Source organism: Odocoileus virginianus, chromosome 29 (assembly GCF_023699985.2).
Source record: "Odocoileus virginianus isolate 20LAN1187 ecotype Illinois chromosome 29, Ovbor_1.2, whole genome shotgun sequence".
Classification (NCBI taxonomy): domain Eukaryota; kingdom Metazoa; phylum Chordata; class Mammalia; order Artiodactyla; family Cervidae; genus Odocoileus; species Odocoileus virginianus.
Window position 1 is genome coordinate 9,172,449 of NC_069702.1, and position 19,028 is coordinate 9,191,476.

The window sequence follows — 19,028 nt, forward strand, 5'->3', positions numbered from 1 at the left end:
GGGTCTTTTCATATTAGTCAGCTCTTCGCATCAGGTGGCCAAAGTATTGGAGTTTCAGCTTCAGCATCAGTCCTTCCAATGAACACCCGGGACTGATCTTTAGGATGGACTGGTTGGATCTCCTTGCAGTCCAAGGGGCTCTCAAGAGTCTTCTCCAACACCACAGTTCAAAAGTATCAGTTTTTCAGCACTCAGCCCTATTTATAGTCCAACTCTCACATCCATACATGACCACTGGAAAAATCATACTTTGACTAGACAGACCTTTGTTGGCAAACTAATGTCTCTGTTTTTTAATATGCTGTCTAGGTTGGTCATAACTTTTCTTACAAGGAGTAAGTGTCTTTTGATTTCATGGTTGCAGTCACCATCTGCAGGGATTTTGGAGACCCCCAAAATAAAGTCTGTCACTGTTTCCATTGTTTCCCCATCTATTTGCCATGAAGTGATGGGACCAGATGCCATGATTTTAGTTTTCCGAATGTCGAATTTTAAGCCAACTTTTTCACTCTCCTCTTTCACTTTCATCAAGAGGCTCTTTAGGTCTTCTTCACTTTCTGTCATAAGGGTGGTATCATCTGCTTATCTGAGGTTATTGATATTTCTCCCAGCAATCTTGATTCCAGCTTGCGCTTCATCCAACCCAGCATTTCTCATGACGTATTCTGCAATAAATGAAGTGAGTAGGGTGACAATATACAGCCTTGACATATTCCTTTCCCTATTTGGCCCAGTCTGTTGTTTCATGCCCAGTTCTAACTGTTGCATCCTGACCTTCACACAGATTTCCCAGGAGGCAGATCAGGTGGTCTGGTATTCCCATCTCTTGAAGAATTTTCCACAGTTTATTGTGGTCCACACAGTCGAAAGTCTTTGGCATAATCAATAAAGCATAGGTAGATATTTTTCTGGAACTTTCTTGCTTTTTCGATGATCCAGAGGATGTTGGCAATTTGATCTCTGGTTCCTCTGCCTTTCTAAATCCAACTTGTGCATCTGAAAGTTCATAGTTCATGCACTGTTGAAGCCTGGCTTGGAGAATTTTGAGCGTTACGTTTTTAGCGTATGAGATGAGTGCAGTTGTGTGGTAGCTTGAGCATTCTTTGGCATTGTCTTTCTTTGAGATTGGAATGAAAACTGAACTTTTCCAATCCTGTGGCCACTGCTGAGTTTTCCAAATTTGCTGGCATATTGAGTGCAGCACTTTCAAAGCATCATCTTTTAGGATTTGAAATAGCTCTACTGGAATGCCATCACCTTCACTAGTTTTGTTTGTAGTGATGCTTCCTAAGGCCCACCTGACTTCACATTCCAGGATGTCTGGCTCTAAGTGAGTGATCACACCATCGTGATCATCTGGGTCGTGAAGATCTTTTTGTACAGTTCTTCTGTGTATTCTTGCCACTTCTTCTTAGTATCTTCTGCTTCTGTTAGGTCCATACCATTTCTGTCCTTTATTGTGTTCATCTTTACATGAAATGTTCCCTTGGTATCTCTAATTTTCTTGAAGAAAGCTCTAGTTTTTCCTATTCTATTGTTTTCCCCTATTTCTTTGCATTGATCACTGAGGAAGGTTTTCTTATCTCTCCTTGCTATTCTTTGGAACTCTGCATTCAAATGGGAATATCTTTCATTTTCTCCTTTGCTTTCACTTCTCTTCTATTCACAGCCTTTTGTGAAGCCTCCTCAGACAACCATTTTTACCTTTTTGTACTTCTTTTTGTTGGGGATGGTCTTGCTCCCTATCTCCTGTACAATGCCATGAACCTCCATCCATAGTTCTTCAGGCACTCTGTCTATCAGATTTAATACCTTGAATCTATTTTTCACTTCCACTGTATAATCATAAGGGATTTTATGTAGGTCATGCCTGAATGGTCTAGTGGTTTTCCCTACTTTGTTTGATTTAAGCCTGAATTTGGCAATAAGGAGTTCATGATCTGAGGCACAGTCAGCTCCCAGTCTTGTTTTTGCTGACTGTATAGAGCTTCTCCATCTTTGGCTGCAAAGAATGTAATCAATCTGATTTCAGTGCTGGCTATCTGCTGGTGTCCATGCGTAGAGTCTTGTCTTGTGTTGTTGGAAGAGGGTGTTTGCTATGACCAGTGCATTCTGGTCATAGAGTTGGCAATAGAGTTGACAAAACTCTAATAGAGTTGGCAAAACTCTATTAACCTTTGCTCTGCTTCATTTTGTACTCCAAGGCCAAACTTGCCTATTACTCCAGGTATTTCTTGACTTGATGACTAGTTAGACTAGAACAGAGAAGAGAGACAGTCTAGGATACCAGTTGTGGTGGCACTGAGCTGTTCTTGGGACATCCAGGTAAAAGGAATAAGGACAGGATCAAAAATAAGGTCTTTCCCAGTCAGTCCAAATATAAGGCTATTTCCCCACTAGTAAAACAAGGACACTAATCTTAATAATAATTCTGTCCCAGAGAGAAAATTAGTAGGTTACTACAAAATTGTAAGGTTTGTGTGGTTTAGTTGCTAAGTCACGCCCGACGCTCGTGACCCCATGAACTGTAACCTGCTAGGCTCCTCTGTCCATGGAATTTCCCAGGCAAGAATACTGGAGTGGGTTGTCATTTCCTTCTCCAAGGGATCTTCCCAGCTCAGGGATCGAACGCAGGTTTCTGGCACTACAGGCAGTCTCTGGCATTGCAGGCAGATTATTTACCCACTGAGCCACCAAAGAGATTCCTTGTTAAGACTGGAAATCTCCTGAAGTTAAGTTTCTCACTAGATGTCGAAGGACACGTAATTGCTTTCCTCTGAATCATAAGAGAGCCTTCTGGAAAATGAGAAGGCATAAAAACAGAACTTGTGTAGACTTTTAGACAACTTAAGCCAACAGTCCTTAACCATCCTTGAGTCAAAAACCTGCTGAGATTTGGTGAAAGCTATGGAAGCCCGTTCTCTCAAAAAAGTACACTCTCGCATACATTTGGAGGAATCATCAGTGGACTTCAAATACAAATGCTCTGTTTAAGCCAAGGGATTTAGAAACTAATGACAAAGATATGGGACATAAAGAACTTTGGAAATACTGTCATTTTCCAAGTGACTGCTCATCATCTCTTGAAGTTTTCACAGAAGAAATAATGTAAACACTCTAAAACTAGATAGACCCTGGTGTCTTTAACCATGGGCTGCAGAGAAGTGGGGAGATGTCGAGAGGACTGATTTCTACATCACCATAAGACCTGGGACAGAAAAGCTACAAAGAGCTTCAGATTTTCCCTTGCCCTTAGAATAAAATGCAAAGTCCATGAGACCCTCAGGGTCATGCAGTTTGGTCCCCACCCGTCACTTAATGTTCAGCTCCTTCCATTCTGCCTGCGCTCCAAGAATACCAGTCTCTAGCATCTCCTTGAACTCAAGCTGCGGGTTGTAATTAGATACTTTAAAAGTTGCAGCTAACATGTGTTGAGCACTTACCTGACTCAACATTATAACATTTAATCCTCACAACTTAAGGCACAGATCGTATTATTATTCTCCTTCAACATGTGAGAGGAAACTGAGGCACAGGGAGATTAAGTCACTTGTCGAAGGTCGCGCAGCTAGAAGGAGGAGGACACAGAGTTCAAACCCACTCCTTGCTGGACCATGTGACTATTCTGCTGCTCCGCTGCTTTCACTCTGTCTCTCCCACAAGAAGGAAACTGCCTCCTGACTCCACTGCTGCATCTTAGCACCTGGAATTATGTGGCACCCACTCTGTGCCCAGCTATTTGTTGACGAGGTGACTAAAAAGAGAATGGTGGGTCTCTCAGAAGAAGGAACTTGAGCTAGGTGTTGAAAGTGACTGTAAGACTCTCATAGCAGATAAAAAGTATGAAACATTTAATCTGGAGTCAGGGCTCTATCCTTAGTTAATTTATGTTTTTATCTAAATCCTTTGACTGATCCATACCTTATTTTCCTCAGTGTTAAAAAATATTGCAGTTGATGTCCAGTGCCGCGCATATAGCAGGAGCTCAGCGTATGGTAGTGATGACTAGGGAGAAGGGGTGAAAATGGGGGGAAGAAAAGTGAAATGGAAATCGGGTTCATTTTATTGTATAAAACAGGGTCTCCAATTTCCAGGATCTCATGCCTGATGGTTTGAAGAGGAGCTAATGAAACAATAATAGAAATAAAGTACAGGATCAATGTAGTGTCCTTGAATCATCCTGAAACTATCCCCCCTACTCCATCAGTGGAAAGATTGTCTTCCACAAAAATGCTCCCTGGTACCACAAAGGTTGGGGACAGGTGGTATAAAATATTCTTTTATCAAGTATAAAATTCTATATGAGTCTTAAATAGACAATTGCTTAACTCTTGGGTACTGCAGTGTGTTTGAAAGAACATACATTTTGGAGTCAAGTATTCTTAAACTTATTTCTTTGTAAACTGCTATGCTAGTACACATTTAACAACTGGCTCTGGGGACAGGGGTCAGAGTTGCTTCACAGCAATTGCTGATTTACATGTAATAAACAAAGGTCCATCTAGTCAAAGCTGTGGTTTTTCCAGTAGTCATGTATGGATGTGAGAGTTGGACTATAAAGAAAGCTGAGTGCCGAAGAATTAATGCTTTTGAACTGTGGCGTTGGAGGAGACTCTTGAGAGTCCCTTGGACTGCAAGGAGATCCAACCAGTTCATCCTAAAGGAGATCAGTCCTGGGTGTTCATTGGAGGGACTGATGCTGAAGCTGAAACTCCAATACTTTGGCCACCTGATGCGAAGAGCTGACTAATATGAAAAGACCCTGATGCTGGGAAAGATTGAGGGCAGGTGGAGAAGGGGATGACAGAGGATGAGATGGTTGAATGGCATCACCAACTCAATGGACATGAGTTTGAGTAGACTCCATGAGTTGGTGATGGACAGGGAAACCTGGCGTGCTGCAGTCCACGGGGTCACCAAGAGTCAGATACGACTGAGCGACTGAACTGAACTGAAACAGCTCCATTACAGCTGACTTCCTGCTGCCAGTGTGACATCCCTGAACACAGAGTGGGCTCCTACAAGTTGCTGTGAGCTGGGCCCAGCATTCTCCCTGCAGTGTAACCCTGCAGAAATAATTTCCTTGAGATCCAGTTTCCTGGTTCATAAAATGGGTATATCAGTAGATGTCTCTCAGATTTGGGGCTATTGGGCAGATTAAATGAGACAATTCATGGAATTGCCAAATGCAGCACCTGATGCACAGCAGGGAACAATGAATATTGGATTCTTCTTTTAATATTTTGTTTTAAACCATTTTTATTGAAGTATAAACTAACTTACAATGTTGTGTTAGTTTCAGATGTACAGCAAAGTGAATTAGTTATACACATACATATGACCACTCTTTTTAGATTATTTTCCTATGTAGGTCACTACAGAGCATTGGGTAGAGTTCTGTGTGTTGCACAGTAAGTCTTATTAGTCATCTATTTTATACATAGGAAACGAAAGTGTTAGCCACTCAGTTGTGTTCGAGTCTTTGTGATCCCACAGACTGTAGCCCACCAGGCTCCTCTGTCCATGGGATTCTTCAGGCAAGAATACTGGAGTGGGCTGCCATTTCCTCCTCCAGGGGATCTTCCCGACCCATGGGTCAAACCTGGGTCTCCCACGTTGCAGGCACATTTCTTACCATCTGAGCCTCTAGAAAAGCCATCTCTTTATATATAGTCATGTGTTTATATTAATTCCAACCTCCCTCATCTCTTACCCCCTAGTAACCATAAGATTTTTTTTTTTTTACTATATCTGGGACTCTATTTCTGTTTTGTAAATTGGTTCATTTGTACCATTTTTTAAGAACCCACATGTAAGCAATATCATATGATATTTGTGCTTCTCTGTCTGATTTAGTTCAATCAGTATGACAATTTCTACATCCATCCATGCGGCCCCCTTTTTTTTAAAGATAACTGAAGGATAAAAGTGCAAAAAAGTTTCTTCAAAGTTGTGTTGATAAGGAAGTAAGAAGAGAACCCAGTTCCCTTAAAAGAAACTATATTTTTGCTTCTCCATCTTTTTTTTTTTTTTTTTTAAATTCTACCTCCATAGCAATCTAAACATTTCTTTTTTCCTTGACTCTCATTTCATCTGACTAGAGCTGTCTGGTCAATCACAGAAAGGACAAAATAAATGAGAAGCAGTAACTGTGGTCTGGGTGCCATGTTTGTTTTATAAATAAAATGAATCTTTCAGAATATTCTGTCTGTTAAAATGACATAGCCAAGACCCTAAATCGGAATTTATAAAATCTTAATATACAGATTTCAAGATTTTAATAAAAAGTGTTAAAACCTTTGATTTACTAAAGAAGTGGAAAAACAGCTGACTATATATATGGAGATATGTATGTGTATATACAATATATATATATATATATATATATATATATGGACTTCCCTGGTGGATCAGATGGTGAACAATCTGCTTGTAATGCATAAGACTGAGATTCCATCCCTGGATTGGGAAGATCCCCTGAAGAGGGGAATGGCAACCTACTCCAGTACTCTTGCCTGGGGAATTCCATGGACAGAGGAGCCTGGTGGGCTACAGTCAATGGGGTCACAAAGTGTTGGACATGACTGAGTAACTTTCACTTTTTTTTCCTCCACAAGCATGCATACATGCTAAGTCACTTCAATTGTGTCCAACTCTTTGTGACTCTGTGGATTGAAGCCCACCAGGCTCCTCTGGCCATGGGATTCTCCAGGAAAGAATACTGGAGTGGGTTGCCATTCCCTTCTCCAGGGGATCTTCCTGACCTAGGAATCGAACCCAGGTCTCTTGTATTACAGGCAGATTCCTTACCATCTGAGCCACCAGGGAAGCCCTGCATATATTCATAGCTATGCATAAATCTGCATGTGTTAATACACATATCTCTAGTACAAATTTTATTCATAAATTTCTAGATGATTTGAAACAAGAGAAGGAAGAAATCATTACTTTGTTGATTCATCTTCTCATTCATTTATTAATTTGTTCCCTTAATCTTTACTGCCTTTAATCTCTATGTTACACGGCATTGCATCTTCATAGAGTATCTGCCACATGTCAGATATTGCGCTAGGCAAGAGATCACACAAAGATGAATTTTAGGGGCCCCCTATACTGTAGAAGTTAACCAACTCTTGGGAAAATAGAAAAATAGAAAGATAATTGCAATTCAAAAAGTACAGAGCATGGTGATAAAAGTGGGAGACAGAAAGTTTATCTTCACTTTTGTAAGCTAATGATTTTGTAGGAAACCAGGTGGAAGGGAGCATTGCCTTTTAGACAGTTTTACGTTTTTGGCTTACACACTGACATTGAAAGACAGGAACAGAACATTGGCGCCAAATAATTCGACGTAGAGTTGTCCCTTGGAGATCGTTATCAATGGGCATTCCTTAAGACTTGTTACGGGTTCTTGGACTCAAATCTGCCAGCACCCATGTGGTGATACACATGTTGGCCTGTAGATGGCAGGCTTCACTCACCGTTCCAATGAACTTTATAAACACCTGTTGTGTTAAACCTTGGGCCACAGCAGTCTAACCTTCTGTCTAGGACTGCTCCACAAATGAGCTGCTTATTTATTTACTTGGTCCATCTAAACAAACTTTGTGGTGCAACACATTTTTCACGTCAGGAATTTTTAACGTTCCTGAGCATTTTTGTGAGCACAGCTCATAAATATGTGTGTAGGCAAGGATTCAGCTTGAAAGACTTTTGATCTTCGGATGTAAATAAGGAATTATTTAAGGAAAAAGTCGATACTGTAGAAAAGTCGGGTAAATTAAAAATAGAGGCCACTAACCCCGGATATAAACATGCCTGCTAAGCACATGCACTCTTTCGCAACACCTCCACACCTGTGCCTTCTCTGAGATTATGGAAATCTATGAGCATTTGGCCCCAGGGCTGAAATTATTTCAACTTAGCAAGCATTTATTGACTTTATAGTGTGTGCAAGACACTGCATTAGGTGATAACGGAATATATAGTTGAATAAGCATAAAAACGTGGCCATTGAGGCTCATAATTTTGGGAAGGAAACTCATAATAATGCAGTTAGAATCAGAAATTCCAGGAAGGTGCTATGAGTGGAAGGCTAGAGAATATTATATCCATTAATGGTGGCCGGGATATTTGTGGGAAAACTGAGAGGAGAAAGCATTCCGAACACTTGCATTATTTGGACAAAACATATTTTTCAAGCTCTTTAGAAGCAAAAACCTTGTGTCCTTCCTTCTTTTCCCCGCATTTTCTATAATGCAAAAGAAATATTCAATGAAATGGAATTTTAGATTTCATTGTTAACAAATCCATATAATTCCAAAATAAATGAATCTCTGTCCTCTATTTCTTAAATAATCATATATGCCACATTAAAATCTATTTTTTGGAAGAACTGGTGCTGAAGCTGAAGTCCCAATACTTTGGCCACCTGATGTGAAGAGCTGACTCATTGGAAAAGACCCTGATGCTGGGAAAGACTGAGAGCAAGAGGAGAAGGGGGCGACAGAGGATGAGATGGATGGATGGCATTACTGACTCAATAGACATGAGTTTGAGCAAACTCTGGGAGGTAGTGAAGGACAAGGGAAGCCTGGCGTGCTGCAGTTCACTGGGTCACAAAGAGTCAGACACAACTTAATGACTGAAAAACAGTAAACAAAATCTGTTTTCCAATTTTGTAGTTTTTAATATAAGCTTATTGTAAAAGTTTCAAAAGTCAGTAAAAAAATATTCAGTTCAGTTCAGTTCAGTCGCTCAGTCGTGTCCGACTCTTTGCAACCCCATGGACTGCAGCACGCCAGGCCTCCCTGTCCATCACCAACTCCTGGAGTTTACTCAAACTCATGTCCAATGAGTCGGTGATGCCATCCAACCATCTCATCCTCTGTCATCCCCTTCTCCTGCCTTCAATCTTTCCCAACATCGGGGTCTTTTCAAATGAGTCAGCTCTTCGCATCAGGTAGCCAAAATATTGGAATTTCAGCTTCAATATCAGTCCTTCCAATGAACATCCAGGACTGATCTCCTTCAGGATGGACTGGTTGGATCTCCTTGCAGCCCAAGGGACACTCAAGAGTCTTCTCCAACACCACAGTTCAAAAGCATCAATTCTTTGGCGCTCAGCTTTCTTTATAGTCCAACTCTCACATCTGTGCATGACTACTGGAAAAACCATAGCCTTGACTAGATGGACCTTTGTTGACAAAGTAATGCCTCTGCTTTTTAATATGCTGTCTAGGTTGGTCATAACTTTCCTTCCAAGGAGTAAGTGTCTTTTAATTTCATGGTTGCCATCACCATCTACAGTGATTTCGGAGAAAATAAAAGTTATATAGTTATAAAAGTAACCTTCAATTTTATCTCCCTGATAAAGTTATTCCTGATATTTCAGTGCTAAATGCATTTTAATGTTTAAATAAGCATTCTAATAGTACAATGTCTACATTTATTAAAAGTTAGTAAAGTCAGGCTAAAATTATTGACATATAATCCAGACATGAACACAGTGACATTTTCTTGCCTTGTTAAAAATTATAAGTGATTGATAAAAATGATTTCCATTTTTAAATTAGAAAAAAAAATAACTTGCACATTTTTCCCCAGTAACAGCTTTGTGGTTTGTAAGTGAAATATTTGGATTGAAGTTCCAGCTAAAATGAGTTATTTATTGAGTAGTTGTTCCTTTCTTAAACTCTATTTCCTTTCTATAAAATGATGTCATAATATCTACTTCATTTTTTTAACTTTTTATTTTGTATTAGAGTGTAGTCAATTGGCAGTGTTGTGGTAGTTTCAGGTGACTAGCAATGGGACTCAGCCATATATACACATGTATCTATTTCCCTGCAAACTCCCCTGCTACCCATCCAGGCTGCCCCATAACATTGAGCGGAATTCCGTGTGAAATTGAAGAGATGTTGTGTGCTGGACCTGACACATAGCAGGTCCGCAAGATGTGTAACTCCCAACCCCCATCTGATGTTAAGTAAGTCCGTTTTCTCTTGTTCACTGAGAATTTCTAAGAAACCTTGTCAACATTTCCCTAGTCCAGGATTTCTCAGTCTCAGTCATATTCACATTGAGGTCAGATACATTTCATCATGGGGGTTGTAGGATGCTGTACAATGTTTATCAGTATCCTGGTTCCTTACTCAAAAGGAGATGCCCGTGGCAGCTTTTCTAGTTGTGGCAATCAAAAACATTTTCAGACATTGGCAAAAGCCTTCTGGGTGACAGAATCATCTTTCCCTGAGCGTTTAAGGGATGCTTGCTCAGTGGACACAGAGGATGGGAAATGTCTCTCTCTAACTGTTGCTGTACACTATTGGCTATATGACTGCGACTCGACCTGGTTGAGAGGCCTCAAGTCCTGACTTTTCCAGGCTTGTTAAGCAGATACTGTGACTTTCCTGCCCTTCCCGGCATCGCCTGCTTCACGAGAAGTTTGGGACACAACAGTCTAGATCTCAGCATTGTTTTTCCCAGTTAGCTCATAAGGTCTATAACTCTCTGTGTTGCCGTAAGTTAGTTATCTGATTCGCCTCATTTAAATGCTTCACTCCTTGAATTAGAGTCTCTCCAGTTGCATGCCCAATCTATAAACATGGGCTTCAGATTTGGGTCCTGCTTAGTAGTTTGATTTCCCAGTGGCACTGTCTTAAACCATGGGGCACATGACTGAAACCCTGGCATCTTTCATAGTATGGAATTATCATAACCTTCCAACAAACTGAATCTCTATATTCTTAGTTGGTGATGGACAGGGAAGCCTGGCATGCTGCAGTCCATGGGGTTACAAAGAGTCAGACACGACTGAACAACTGAACTGAACTGATATTCTCAGTGAGATATATATATATATATCTCAGTTGAACACAACCTAGCAGCTAAACCACCAGCACTACCATTGTTGTTTTTATAGTTGTTGTTTTAGTTGTTGAGTCATATCTGATTCTTTTGCAACACTAGGGACTGGAGCCCATCAGGCATCTCTGTCCATAGGATTTCCCAGGCAAGAATACTGGAGTGGGTTGCCATTTCCTTTTCCAGGGGATCTTCCCAACCCAGAGATCGAACCCATATAGCAGGCAGGTTTTTAACCAATGAGCCACTAGGGAACCTCTCTCTATATAATATATATGCTTATATGTGTGTGTGTGTGTGTGTGTATATATATGTGTATATATATATATATATAGGAAGGAAGGCTCATACTGCTCAAATATAACTGCAAAAACATCTCTATGAAATGACAATAAAATTGCATCAAGATTTGAGCTAAGCCATGCTGTTTGGACTTGTCTTTTACTTTTATTTTCTATCCTGATTATCTCTGTCTGCCATTTTATGATTTTACAGAGTGCACACAATTATGACGTGTGTTTCTGCATTTATTTAGGTGAATTCAAGCATGTTTGACAGTCCTGTCATGATTCTTACCATAACAGCTCTGCCTGCATGGAAGGGCATGAAGTTACATACAGCCTCTAACACCATCCAGTTTCCTTTCTGACAATGCTATGGTTTTCATGCCTAAATAGACATTTAGTTTAAAATAGGCTGACCTCTGAGAAACTCCTTATCAGTCTTGTTGTTATTGTTTAGTCGCTAAGTCGTGTCCAACTCTTTGCAATCCCATGAACTGCAGCATACCAGGCTCCCCTGTCCTTCACTCTCTCCTGGAGTTTGCTCAAATTCATGTCCATTGAGTTGGTGATGCCATCCAACCATTTCATCTCTGTCACCCCCTTCTCATCCTGCCCTCACAGTCTTATCACTTATATACCACCTTATCACTACCTCCTGAAATTATGGATCCTTTCTACCAAGAACTTATTTTTATATATTTGTACCTGACCATGCTATTAGGTATCTTGGATATCAAACTAGGTTCAAATAAAGCAAAACATTTTATCACTCTATTTATTAAACTTCTGGAATGGTTTTGACCACATCAAATTCTTTTATTCAGATTTTTCTAGTCTCCACCTTTTCTTTCCCTTCCATGAATTTGACCACCTAGTGTTAGTCAAACTTCTCAGAAAGCAGAATCCCAGAGCTTGTGTGTCCAGATCAAGATGACAGAGAAGGAAGATCCTGAACTCATCTTCTCTGTGAGTGAGTGAAAGTGGCTCAGTCATGTCTGACTCTTTGCGACCCATGGGCTTCACCAGGTCAGAATACTGGAGTGGGTAGCCTTTCCCTTCTCCAGGGGATCTTCCTAACCCAGGGATAGAACCCAGGTTTCCCGCTTTGCAGGCAGATTCTTTACCAGCTGAACCACAAGGGAAGCCCGAGAATACTGGAGTGGGGAGCCTGTCACTTCTTCTGAGACTCTTCCCAACCCAGGAATCAAACTGTCATCTCCTGCATTGCAGGCTGATTCTTTACCAGTGGAGCTATCAGAGAAGCCCTGCCTTCTCTGGGGGCACACCAAAACTATAACTACATAAAGAACAACTATCTTTGAGAACGACCTGAAGTCTAGCAGATCTTAAACTAAGGGCATTTAGAAAATCCCACATGGACATGGGTAGGAGGAGCAGAGATGTAATCTATTTAGAACCTACACTCAGTATGGCATTCCAGAAAACTGGAGGAATATTAAACCGGTAGCAATCTCTGCAGAGAAATGAGGGACCCAAGCCCCATATCAGGTCACCCAGTTCAGGGACCTTCACTGGGAAGAAGAACCCAATAACATCAGACTTTGTAAACCAGCAAGACTTGTGTGTGGTAGTACCAGAGGGCTGTGGGAAACTTGAGACTCTGAGGGTTCACACACAAACACATCCTCTCTAAGTTCCAAGGCAGAGTCAGCAGCAAGAAGAGTTCCTGGGTCATACAAGATTGAGACCCATTGACTAATCTTAGGGCATGGCAGGGATCTGGTAGAATTTTCTCTGAAGATGAAATTTCTGGTGAGTACCATTAAAAAAAAAAAATGATAGTCTTTACCTAGCAGTTGTAGCCAGGCTTATAGGGTGGGTTCCTATAAGCCAGGCTTATAGGAAAGTTCCCTTACCCACCAATGTGTCTGTAGTGGTCAAGGTTTAGCCACGCAGCTAGCTGGGCCAGGGCCTACCCAGCCCACCTGCATGCCTCCAATTATTTCCCAACCACACCCCAGGAGGGCACATGCAGCCCACAGAGGGAGCATCCCTGGAACACCTAACTCTACTGACGAGGAGGGCTTGTGCCACCGGACCTCACGAGGCCCTCCCCATGAGGCCACTTTTTCTAGGCTGTGAAGCACAGCTGAGATGCCAACACATAGAAACAAACAAAGAGAGTTAGGCAAAATGAGGAGGCAAAGGCATAACTTCCAAGTGAAAGAATAAAACAAAACTTCAGAAAAAGAACTAAGCAAAATGGAGGTAAGCGATTTGGCAGATAAAGAGTTCAAAGTAATACTCATAAAGTCGCTCACAGAACTTAAAGATTATATGAACGTAGTGAAAACTTCAAGAAAGAGATGAAAATTATAAAAAAAATTACTTAGAACTAAGAATACAGTAAATGAAATGGAAGATACATGACAAGGATCAACAACAGATTAGAAGACATAGAAGAATGAGTCAGTGATCTGGAAGACAAGGTGGTGAAGTGTCCCTATTAAAATAGCAAAACTAATAAAAAATACAAAAAGAAGGATAGTTTAAGAGACCTCTGGGACAACAACAAGAATGTCAATATTTACTTTATAGGAATCCCAGAAGGAGAAGCAATAGGGAGAAGGGGAAAGAACACCAATTTCAAGAAATAATGACTGAAAACCTCCCTAACCTGAAAAAGGAAACATACATCCAAGTCTAGGATGTACATAATGTTCCAAATAAGACAAATTCAAATAGACCTATGCCAAGGCACATTATAATAAAAATGTTAAAATTTAAAGATAAAGAGAGAATCTTAAAATCAGCCAGAAGTTTGTACGTGTTGGCAGTGGGGGGAGTCAAATAATTGTTTATGTACAAGTGAATAAGACTATCAGCTGATTTTTCAGCAGCAACTTCGCAAGCCAAAAGGTATTGGTACAATAAACTCAAAGCACTGAAAGGAAAAAAAAAAAAAAAAAAAGAGTATCTCTATATCCAGAATACTCTATGTGGCAAAGTTATCATTCAGAATTTAAGTAGAGATAAAGAGTTCCCCAGGGCCTTCCTGGGTGGCGCAGTGGTAAAAAATCTACCCGCCAATTCAGGAGACACGGTTTTGATCTCTGATCTGGAAAGATCCCACATTCAGCGCAGCAACTGAACCTGCGTGCCATGATTACTGAGCCTGTGCTCTGGAGCCTGGAAGCCCTGACCATTGAACCCACATGCAACGGCTGCTGGAGCCAGCATGCCCTGAAGCCCATGCTCTGCACCAAGAGAAGCCACATAATGAAAAGCTTGTGCACCCTAACTAGTGCAGCTCCCACTCGCCACAGCTGGAGAAAGCCCACATACAGCAAGGGAGACCCAGCACAGCCAAAAGTAAATAGACAAAATTATTTTTATAAAAGGAATTTCCCAGGTAAGTGTAAGCTAAAGAAGTTCACCACCACTAAACAAGCCTTAAAAGGAATGTTAAAGAGACTTCCTTAAGAAGAAAATAAAAAGCTATTACTAGAAGCAATAACATTAGGAAAGTAAAAATCTTACTGGTAAAGGAAAAATTAGAGTAAAGGTAGTGAAACAAACATGTATAGACTATGAAATCTAAAGACAAAAGCAGTAAAATGAATCTATATCTAAAAAAATTAGCTAAGTGATAATTTAAAAAAAGATGTAAAGTATGTTGTTTAAAAATGTGTAAAGGGGTGTGAAAATGTAATGCTTTTATAATATACTTGAACTTGTGACAATCAACTTAGACTACTACATACAAAAGCTATTGTATATGAGCCTCATGAAAGCCACAAACTAAAAATCTAAAACAGACACATGAAAACAGACTGAAAAAAGTAAATAACATAAATAACATAACAGTAAATAATATCATCAGTTCACCAGAGAAGATAACAAGAGAGAAAGAACAGAGAACTACACAAATAAGAAGAACACAAGTTTAAAAAAAAAAAGAAAGAAATGCAATAGGGATAGCCCTGTCGATAATTACTTTAAGTGTAAATGGACTAAATTATACAATCAAAATGCATAGTCATTCAGTGGAGTTAAAATATATATATATATATATATGCTGCATATATATATATATGCTGCCTATAAGAAACTTGGTTCAAATCTAAAGACACACACAGTCTGAAAGTAAAGAAATGGAAAAGATTTCCATGCAAATGGAAACTAGAGGAAAGCTGGATTAGCAATATTTTGTTAGACAAAGTGATCTTTAAATGACATTTTGTGTGCAAGTATTGTATTGGGTGATCCCAGGAAACACTGGTAAGGAGCAGGGAAATAAGGCAGAAAAGGAGAGATGGTTGTATTATTCCAGGTCCTCTGAGAAGCAGACACCAAGACAGGATTAGGAGTATAATGATCTTTTTGTGGAAGAGAAGGGACATCTGTACGAAAGAAAATGGTGAAGAACCAGGAGAATCTGGGAAAGCAGATTTCCATAAAGATCTGATTCTTTGTGAAAGAGAGAGGGAAGGAAGTTTGGATGGAAGCTTCTTAGACTGGGGGAGTTCAATAAGGTCTCCAGGGCATTCTTGAACCCTTCCCAAGAATGGTTAAGAATCTGTCTGCCAAGGCAGGAGGTGCAGGAGACTCCGGTTCGATCCCTGAGATCAGGAGATCCCCTGGAGAAGGAAATGGCAACCCACTCCAGTATTCTCCCCTGGAGAATCCCATGGAGAATCACCATAGTCTGGTGGGCTACAGTCCAGAGGACTGCAAAGAGTGAGGCACGGCTGAGCGTGCGCACACCAGTACATTATCAGAGTAGTACTGAATCTCCTTAACATCCTTGTATGTCTCAGTCATTGGCTGAGAGCTGTCCGTGGGAAGCATGGTCTCAGTGCAAATGTGGTTCTGGGTTTGAAAACAAAGCAGCTGGGGCTCACAGTCAATTACTTCTCTGCAGTCAGAGACCTGGCAGGTGTACTCTTGAAGCCACTTCAGAAGCCAACTCAAGGTACATCAGTGAGCGTGCTAATGACATGGGCATTTGGGCTCAGTCTTGCTCAGGACTTCTGGACACTGTGAACAACCAACCTCAAAGTCCCTTCTACTTGAGGGATGAGGAAGTTGAAATATTCATCCACTAGATGCCAGGAGGCATGACCTGAGGACTGTTCAGAGAGCATCAACCACCTGGCACCTCTGGCCCGCCCCAAGTTCAACCAGAGAAAGCCCCCAGGAAGAAAATCGCAGGTACCTGAGCAAGAGGCCGCTGGTACACACGAAATGGGAAGTGCCAAGAGGATATGGGCAGAGCACCAGCAGAACCTGTGACAATGAGCTAAGGAAAAACAGAATTTCCTGAATGCTAATTATTTGTTCTTCAGCCTTTCTAGGTTTTTCAACATTTGAGGGCAGTTAAGTAGCATTTTCGTTCTGTTTATGATTTTCCTCTGAGACTCTCATTGCTTTAGGCAAATGTATTCATGTGAAGAATCATTTTTCTCCATGTCTGAGCCTGTAATAAATGTCAACACTTTCTTGGCAACTGCAACTAATGCTGCAGACCTACCATTACTGAAATTGAAATTACATATGTTAGGATCCTGGATCAATTTATTTCAAGGGGCATCCAAGATTATTCTGGACAGGCAGTGGAATTTCTCCATCCCTGTGACTATGAGCCTCTTTCTGGACAATGAAAATGGGATTTTCTACTTGCTTTTCTTTTTCTGCTCAGTTTCTTATCATTCTTACATAATGCAAAATAAAAAAAAAGTTAGTTCTATTAATTCCACTCCAATCTAGCATCCTATCTAAGATACTTAATAATACCAAAATACTAACTACTTAGTAATAGCTAGTACTCAGGAAACACAGTTTAAGGCTTTAAAATTATTTTTAGTGGAGCTTCTAAGATTTTTAATAAATAGCCCTTAAATTTCCCTAAGAATCATAAGATTTTGGGGGAGAAAGTATACTCAGACAATATCACAGGAAGTGCTTTATTTTACTGGTGAGAAAAATGAGTGCCAGAGAAATAAGCAACTTGCCCAGAACCACACATCTCTTTAGTGGCAGTGCTAAGATCAGAATTAAGGTTGCTTGACAGCCAGTCTAATAATTGTCCATAGAATTTGATAATTATGAATTTAATAACAATGAAATAGTAAGAAGACATATGACCCAGCAATCCCACTGCTGGGCATACACACTGAGGAAACCAGATCTGAAAGAGACACGTGCACCCCAATGTTCATTGCAGCACTGTTTATAATAGCCAGGACATGGAAGCAACCTAGATGCCCATCAGCAGACGAATGGATGAGGAAGCTGTGGTACATATACACCATGGAATATTACTCAGCCATTAAAAAGAATTCATTTGAATCAGTTCTAATGAGATGGATGACACTGGAGCCCATTATACAGAGTGAAGTAAGCCAGAAAGATAAACACCAATACAGTATACTAACACATATATATGGAATTTAGAAAGATGGTAATGATAACCCTATATGCAAGACAGAAAAAGAGACTCAGATGTACAGAACAGACTTTTGGACTCTGTGGGAAAAGGTAAAGGTGCGATGATCTGAGACAACAGCATCAAAGCATGCATATTATCAAGTGTGAAACAGATCGCCAGTCCAGGCTGGATGCATGAGACAAGTGCTCAGGGCTGGTGCACTGGGAAGACCCAGAGGGATGGGATGGAGAGGGAGGCGGGAGAGGGGATCGGGATAGGGAACACATGTAAATCCATGGCTGATTCATGTCAATGTATGGCAAAAACCACCACAATATTGTAAAGTAATTAGCCTCCAACTAATAAAAAATAAATGGAAAAAAATTTAAAAAATTAAAAAAATTAATAGGATTGATTAAAAAAAAAGAGAGAGAGAGAGAATAGGTACAAAGGGAGCCGCAAAGGGATGGAAGCAGTGTGACCCGGAGGGCAGACGGGGGTCAGGGATGGTGAACGAAGGAGGCAAAACTACCTAGAGAGTTAGCGTAACTAGGAAGGTTGTCGGGAAAAGAGCTGTGAGAGGGGAAACAAGTGGCAGAGCGGGCAGCACGCTGTGCCGGTGGAAATAGGAGGGCAGGAACAGGAAGAGTGGAGAGGAACAAAATCAGTAGAGACGGGAAAAAAAATGGGGAGAACGATAATGTAAAGTGAAGGTTCTGGGGATCTGATCGTATAGCATGCTAACTCTTTAATCAGAGTGTTACTAAATACCTGAATTGCTGAGAGAATATCATTTAAGTGTTCTCACCACACACAAAAAATGTAAATTGTGTGATGATGGAAGTGTAAATTCCTTGATTCTGATCATTATTACACAGTGTACACATCTGTCAAATAAATACATTGTAAGTGTCAAAAAAAAAAAAAAAAGAAATAATAAGAAGAAATGACATGTATTATGTTCTAAGTTCTGATATAAGATCTCCTTGTATATTGTCTCAAAAAAGGAAATCTTTAATAAAATAATGTGATATTTAGGAACCAGTACAACTGTAACAACCTAGTTTAAGGGTGGTAGCCTCTAGGAAGGTTACAACAAACCTAAACAGTAGATTAAAAAGCAAAGATATCGCTTTGTTGACAAAGTTCCATATAGTCAAAGGTATGATTTCTCCAGTAGTCACGTATGGACATGAGAGTTGGACCATAAAGAAGACTGAGTACCGAAGAATTGATGCTTTCAAATTGTGGTGCTGGAGAAGACTCTTGGGTGTCCCTTGGACTTCAGTGAGATCAAACCAGTCAATCCTAAAGGAAGTCAACACTTAGGAAAGATAGATGATGAAGCTGAAGCTCCAATAATTTGCCCACCTGATGCAAAGTCGACTCATTGGAAAAAACCCCGATGCTGGGAGAGATTAAAGGCAAAAGGAGAAGGAAGTGACAGAGAATTATATGGTTGGCTAGCATCACTGACACAACAGACA